General features: G+C 38.2%; 1 long non-coding RNA gene across 1 annotated transcript in view; it reads right to left on the reverse strand.

Moving 5' to 3' along the window:
* LOC133540816 (uncharacterized) overlaps window positions 1-7,741 on the reverse strand; it is a 322,729-nt gene that overhangs the window by 310,001 nt on the left and 4,987 nt on the right. The gene's annotated exons all lie outside the window — the stretch shown is intronic.

A 7,741-nucleotide genomic window follows, 5' to 3' on the forward strand; every position in this document is an offset into this window, starting at 1 on the left:
TGGGTTGTAATCACGTGACTAGAGGCACGTCTAGTTTTCAGGCATGGTCTATAGCAGTGATTCTCAACCTTTTTTCAGTGATGTACCCCCTGTGAACATTTTTTTTAATTCAAGTACCCCCTAATCTAGCCTTTAAATAGACTCTCTTTTTGGACCAGTTGATCTGCCGTTTCTTTTCTTTTTCTTCTATGTCCCACTCTCCCTTGTGGAGGGGGTCCGGTCCGATCCGGTGGCCATGTACTGCTTGCCTGTGTATCGGCTGGGGACATCTGTGCGCTGCTGATCCGCCTCCGCTTGGGATGGTTTCCTGCTGGCTCCGCTGTGAACGGGACTCTCGCTGCTGTGTTGGATCCGCTTTGGACTGAACTCTCGCGACTGTGTTGGATCCATTATGGATTGAACTTTCACAGTATCATGTTAGACCCGCTCGACATCCATTGCTTTCCTCCTCTCCAAGGTTCTCATAGTCATTATTGTCACCGATGTCCCACTGGGTGTGAGTTTTCCTTGCCCTTATGTGGGCCTACCGAGGATGTCGTAGTGGTTTGTGCAGCCATTTGAGACACTAGTGATTTAGGGCTATATAAGTAAACATTGATTGATTGATTGATTGATTGAAAGCATTTTTGGTTGGAAAAAAAGAGCTAAAGAAGTAAAATACAGCACTATGTCATCAGTTTCTGATTTATTAAATTGTATAACAATGCAAAATATTGCTCATTTGTAGTGGTCATTTTTTAAATATTTGGAAAAAAATATATAAAAATAACAAAAAACTTGTAGAAAAATAAACAAGTGATTCAATTAAAAATAAAGATTTCTACACATAGAAGTAATCATCAACTTAAAGTGCCCTCTTTTGGGATTGTAATAGAGATCCATCTGGATTCATGAACTTAACTCTAAACATTTCTTCACAAAAAAAGAAATCTTTAACATCAATATTTATGGAACATGTCCACAAAAAAATCCAGCTGTCAACACTGAATATTGCATTAATGTATTTTTTTTCACAGTTTATGAACTTACATTCATATTTTGTTGAAGTATTATCCATCCATCCATCCATCTTCTTCCGCTTATCCGAGGTCGGGTCGCGGGGGCAACAGCCTAAGCAGGGAAACCCAGACTTCCCTCTCCCCAGCCACTTCGTTGAAGTATAATTCAATAAATATATGTATAAAGGATTTTTGAATTGTGGCTATTTTTTAGAATATTTTTAAAAAATCCCTTGGCATACCTTCAAGTACCCCCAGGGGTACGCGTACCCCCATTTGAGAACTAATGGTCTATAGATCCCCATTAGGCTACTGTTTATTTACCTGCACCAGTGCAGATTTGGGTGCATTTTGAAAGCTATAAAAGGCAAATATAAAAGCAATCATGAAAAAAAAATATTTAAAATGGGCTGGAGTGAATTTATACAATCTTAAAATGACTCTTTAAACTCATTAAACATTAAGAAAACAGCAACAATGTATTTTGTTGACAAATATAAAACGTCATCCTTTGCAAATATAACTGGTAATAAGGAAATAATACAAAATGTTGCTGAATATCGTTACCTGGAGGTCATTTTAGACCCACACTTGGCTTTAAAAAAACATATCAAACAGATGTGCCAGGGACTTGACTACAACATAACGATTTTCAAATGTAACAGGAATTCGTTAATACTGGAGGCAGCTCAAACTTATTTTAATGCAATGATTATGTCTCGTTTTTATCATTAAAGTTAAAGTACCAATGATTGTCACACACACACTAGGTGTGGCGATTATTATTCTCTGCATTTGACCCATCACCCTTGATCACCCCCTGGGAGGTGAGGGGAGCAGTGGGCAGCAGAGGTGCCATGCCCGGGAATCATTTTTGGTGATTTAATCCCCAATTCCAACCCTTAATGCTGAGTGCCAAGCAGGGAAGCAATGGGTCCCATTTTTAAAGTCTTTGGTATGACTCAGTTGGGATTTGAACTCATGACCTACCAATCTCAGGGCGGACACTCTACCCACTAGGCCACTGAGTAGGTAGGTTATTGCATAACATGTTGGTCCCAGGCAAGCAAAATCACACTGAGGCCATTGGAAACCTGACACAAAATCCATGACCGAAAACCACCACACCACCATCACTGTTTAGTTGTTCAAAAATATAGATGGATAAATTTTGCTAACATTCAAAGATTAGCATCAATACTTATGGCCCATCGAATACTAAATAACACTACACCAGCGCCATTTAAGCACTTTGTCCAGTTTACATCTGCTGTGACTGGAAACACACGAGCCTCCATCAGGGGGCAGATTAGCGTATCCAGATGTAAAAACCTGTTTTGCACAATCAGCCTTTTCATATAAAGCGATAAAGGAATGGAACGAACTCACAACAAACTTGAACAGTCTAACAGATTTTTCTTCATTCACATTTGAACTTAAAAAGTTGCTCACACGGTCACTGTTAAAATCATGGTTGTTTTTACAAATGATGACGGATGTGAACAAGAGCATGTATTGTCTATGTGTTATGATGTAAAGGAGGTGTGGTTGTAATGTATAAGTATGTGTCAATGGAAGGGAGTGTTATGAATTTTCTTAATTTGATAACATGCTAAAGTATGATTGAAATGTTATAATTGCATTGGAGGTTTTTGTATCTCTTTAATTTTGGTAACCAGGGACTGCAGATGGAAATGAGCTATTTAGCTATAATCTGACACAGAACATATCTTTCTTTGACTTCATGTCTCTGTGCATTGTCCCGTCTGTCACGCCTATGGTTCATGTTTTGTTTTGGTCATGCTATGTTTAGTTTTTTGGACATTTAGTTCTGTTTTGCATTTTCTTGTTTGTCTTACCATGCCAACTGATTTAGTTTTCTGTCATGTCTGATCATGAGTTTTGTATGGCCATATAACCCCGAGCATCCCCAATCTCATCTCTTCTCAAAGCTAAGCAGTGCCTGGCCTGGTTAGTACTTGGATGGGAGACTGCCTAGGAATACCAAGTGCTATTGACCTTTGGACTCTAAGTTCCTTTTTTTTTCACTCCCTGTTTTGTTACCATAACGACCAATCAGTTCACCTGTGTTGTCTCACACCTGTTTTCACTTATGTTCATTATTTAAGCCTCAGTTACCAGCTAGTCAGTCTGGCCACACCACCTCATTCACACCCTTGATTATCTGTTTCATGCCTTGCAATGCTGTCCATTTTGTCCATGTAAGTTTTTGTCATTTATGCCACTGCGCAAGTGTTTTTGTTTCATGTTTGTAGTTTATAGCCTTTGTGCTAGTCTTTTGTTTCATAGCCCAGTTTTTTGTACTGCCATTGTGCGCGCTTTTGTTGGTTCCTGTTTTTAGTTTTAGTGTTAAAATAAAGATGTACCTTCCTTCACGCTATTTCCACTCCATTTGCTTTGCACCTCGGGAAAACAACCCAAGACCAAGTCCAAGCCTGACACCTTCAAATAATGACTAAACTAAAAACTAAGATTTAAACCATTTATCATCACCAGGACGCTACAACCGCAACCTGTTTGACACATGCGGCTCTTTAGTGCCGCCCTAGCGACTCCCTGGAGCAATTTTTAGAAAAAGGTGGGAGAAAAATAATTTCATGTAAAATCTTCCACTCCTTCTTTGTCTCATTTTGTCCACCAAACGTTTTAATGCTGTGCGTGAATGCACAAAGGTGCACTTTGTTGATGTTATCGACTTGTGTGGAGTGCTAATCAGGCATATTTGGTCAGTGCATGACTGCAAGCTAATTAATGCTAACATGCCATTTAGGCTAGCTGTATGTACATATTGCACCTTTATGCCTCTGTCACGACGTGGGCGTCGCAGCCTACTGTGAGGTTTGTTCTCCTACACAGCAGAAATGACAGGAACCAAAACAAAAGGAAAGCGTGCCGTTCACACAAGAACCTTAGGCAAAAAACTTAGGACATGAAACATGAAACTAAGGACATGAAAAACCTCACTAAACTATGGCATGAAACAAATAGCACCTGCCAGCTGTGTCTCGCCGTCCAGCACATGCCCCGCCCCTTGCCGATGGTGCTACGCCCTCAACACCATTGACAGAGGCGGTGACCTTTGCTCCTGCAGGCGCACTGATCGCACTTTCCCTCCACAGTTACTTTACCTGCATGTGGTAAAAATACATGTTCTCAGTTTGCAGCATCATTGTTGAGCACTTCTTGAAAAGATTACAGGATAATTTTACTATCTCTTTAGGTCCTTATGTACAGGCCCACTTCAAAGTCAACAATGACGATTGCTAAGGATTTGCCAATATATTTTGTCAAGTTACAGTAATCATTCATCACATATTTCCATTTCCATTTCCATTCCATATGCTAAAAAGGTTGGGCGAAATGCTCAAAACATGTGATTTCTTATAGTACGATGTTTTTTTTACAAATGTGTTTTGTATTTATTACTGTTCCGGGTAACTCACTCCTATAGTGTCTTATCATTTGAAGTCTGTGTGAGTGAGTTGACAATAAAACAGCATTTTTACAAATACTTGCTTTATTTTGATGAATGGGCATATGTTTTGTCATCTTGCAAATAATTTAGGAATTAAGAAAATTGAATGTGGAGTTTGGAAAAGTGTGTGAATCCTTTTGAAGAGACACACAGTTAGTAAAATTGTGTGTAAGCAAATGGAAAAAAACTGTATTAGCCTCAACCCGAATGAACAGAATGCTAAAGCTAACAAGATAATGTGTTTGTGTAGTGGAAAAGGGCCTATTGGCCTCAAGTGTGCTTTAGTGTGTACCATGAATTGATTAACGTTGACCCCGACTTACACAACTTAGTCGGGGGTTACCATTTAGTGGACAATTGAACATAATATGTACTGTACTGTGCAATCTACTAATAAAAGTTTTAATCAATCAATCAATCCATCCAGGCTCTGTGCAAAACAGACAGATCCATCAAGAAAAAAACAAAAAAACAAGATAAAGATAAAATAGTGAATAAAAATGATGCAAGTCAGAATGGAGGTAAATTTAGAGACATGTTTCTACCAGTGGTGTGCGGTCAGGACCAGTAAGGCCTTCTCTGCTGGCCTAACATAACCAGAAATCATGATCATAATTAAAGACAAAAGTATTTTTTTATTTACTTTCCCCAAATATCAGTATGTATTCATATTCATATTCTCTTCATGTCATATTATGCTCCTTCCAGTGCTGTTGTTTTTAGTTTATATAGTTTTTATTCAATCAGAATTCAACTAGATTATGTTGCCATGCTGTGCAAAAATCTGCCACAAGCCTTCAGATTCCATGCACTGTTAGTGAACGGGGACATACGATGATAGACAGTTGCAATAGCCAATAAGATCACGCGTTGTTGTCAGTAAGGCATTCTAGATGGCCCAAGGCAGATATATAGTGATGTATGAGCCAGGTAACATTAGTACTCCATTACCCACCATGCCACCATGTGCCTCGTTGCCCCGTGTAGGTTGAATGTAGACATGCTGGTGTGGAGTAAACTTGAAGAAGTCAGCCAACACGCCTCGTCTGCAGCTTTTATGATTAGACAAGACAACACATTTATTTGCAAGGCCATTTTCAAGAAGGATATTCAAAGAGAAACTACATCTTGTGAGACCATCTCGGCCAACCCAGGAAGCTCGTTCAGCTGTCGATGAAATGTGAGTCCATCCATCCATCCATCCATTTTCTACCGCTTATTCCCTTTCGGGGTCGCGGGGGGCGCTGGCGCCTATCTCAGCTACAATCGGGCGGAAGGCAGGGTACACCCTGGACAAGTCGCCACCTCATCACAGGGCCAACACAAATAGACAGACAACATTCACACTCACATTCACACACTAGGGCCAATTTAGTGTTGCCAATCAACCTATCCCCAGGTGCATGTCTTTGGAAGTGGGAGGAAGCCGGAGTACCCGGAGGGAACCCACGCATTCACGGGGAGAACATGCAAACTCCACACAGAAAGATCCCAAGCCTGGATTTGAACCCAGGACTGCAGGAACTTCGTATTGTGAGGCAGATGCACTAACCCCTCTGCCACCGTGAGTTCATATATATATATATATATATATATATATATATATATATATATATATATGTATATAAATAAATATACACACACACACACAGACACATATATATATATATATATATATATATATATACATATATATATACATACTGCACATATATATATATATATATATATTCGAATCTATTTTCCCCACACCCCTAATATATATATATATATATACATATATATATATATATATATATATATATTAGGGGTGTGGGGAAAAATAGATTCGAATTTGAATCGCGATTCTCATGTTGTGCGATTCAAAATCGATTCTCTTTTTTTTTAAATCGATTGTTTTTTAATTTTTTTTATCAATCCAACAAAACAATACACAGCAATACCATAAATGTGCAATCAAATTCCAAAACCAAACCTAACCCAGCAACACTCAGAACTGCAATAAACAGAACAATTGAGAGGAGACACAAACACGACACAGAACAAACCAAAAGTACTGAAACAAAAATAAATATTATCGAACAACAGTATCAATATTAGTTATAATTTCAGCATAGCAGTGACTAAAAATCCCTCACTGACATTATCATTAGACATTTAAAAAAAAAAAAGAACAATAGTCTCACAGTGGCTTACACTTGCATCGCATCTCATAAGCTTGACAACACACTGTGTCCAATGTTTTCACAAAGCTAAAATGAGTCATATTTTTGGTTCGTTTAATAGTTAAAATAAATTTACACTTTTGCAATCGGTTGATAAAACATTGTCCTTTACAATTATAAAAGCATTTTAAAAAAAATCTACTACTCTGCTTGCATGTCAGCAGACTGGGGTAGATCCTGCAGAAATCCTATGTAATCGTTTTGAATCGGAAAAATATCGTTTTTGAATGGAGAATCGAGTTGAATCAAAAAAAAAAAATAGATTCATAATCGAATCGCGACCCCAAGAATCGATATTGAATCGAATCGTGGGACACCCAAAGATTCGCAGCCCTAATATATATATATCTATATATATATATATATATATATATATATATATATATGTATGTATGTATGTACGTATATATATATGTATATATATATATATACACAGTATATATATATACATACATATATATACACAGTATATATATATATACACACACACACATATATATATATGTATATATGTATATATATATATATATATATATATATATATATATATATATATATATATATATACATACATACATATAATTATTTCAACGCAAAGCTAACACAGTTTGACTATGCATTGGTACCTTTTCAAATTTAAATCGATTCGGACAAGAAATTATAATCATTAAAAGTAACGTTAATAATGAAGGTTGGTACGCTATAGAGGCTTCACGGTGGCAGAGGGGTTAGTGCGTCTGCCTCACAATACGGAGGTCCTGCAGTCTTGTGTTCAATCCCGGGCTCGGGATCTTTCTGTGTGGAGTTCGCATGTTCCCTGCGGCTACTCCGGCTTCCTCCCACTTCCAAAGACATGCACCTGGGGATAGGTTGATTGGCAACACTAAATTGGCCCTAGTGTGTGAATGTGAGTGTGAATGTTGTCTGTCTATCTGTGTTGGCCCTGTGATGAACAGCGACTTGTCCAGGGTGTACAACACCTTCCACCCGATTGTAGCTGAGATAGGCACCAGCGCCACCCG

The sequence above is a fragment of the Nerophis ophidion genome, linkage group LG22 (genome assembly GCF_033978795.1).
Source record: "Nerophis ophidion isolate RoL-2023_Sa linkage group LG22, RoL_Noph_v1.0, whole genome shotgun sequence".
Lineage (NCBI taxonomy): Eukaryota > Metazoa > Chordata > Actinopteri > Syngnathiformes > Syngnathidae > Nerophis > Nerophis ophidion.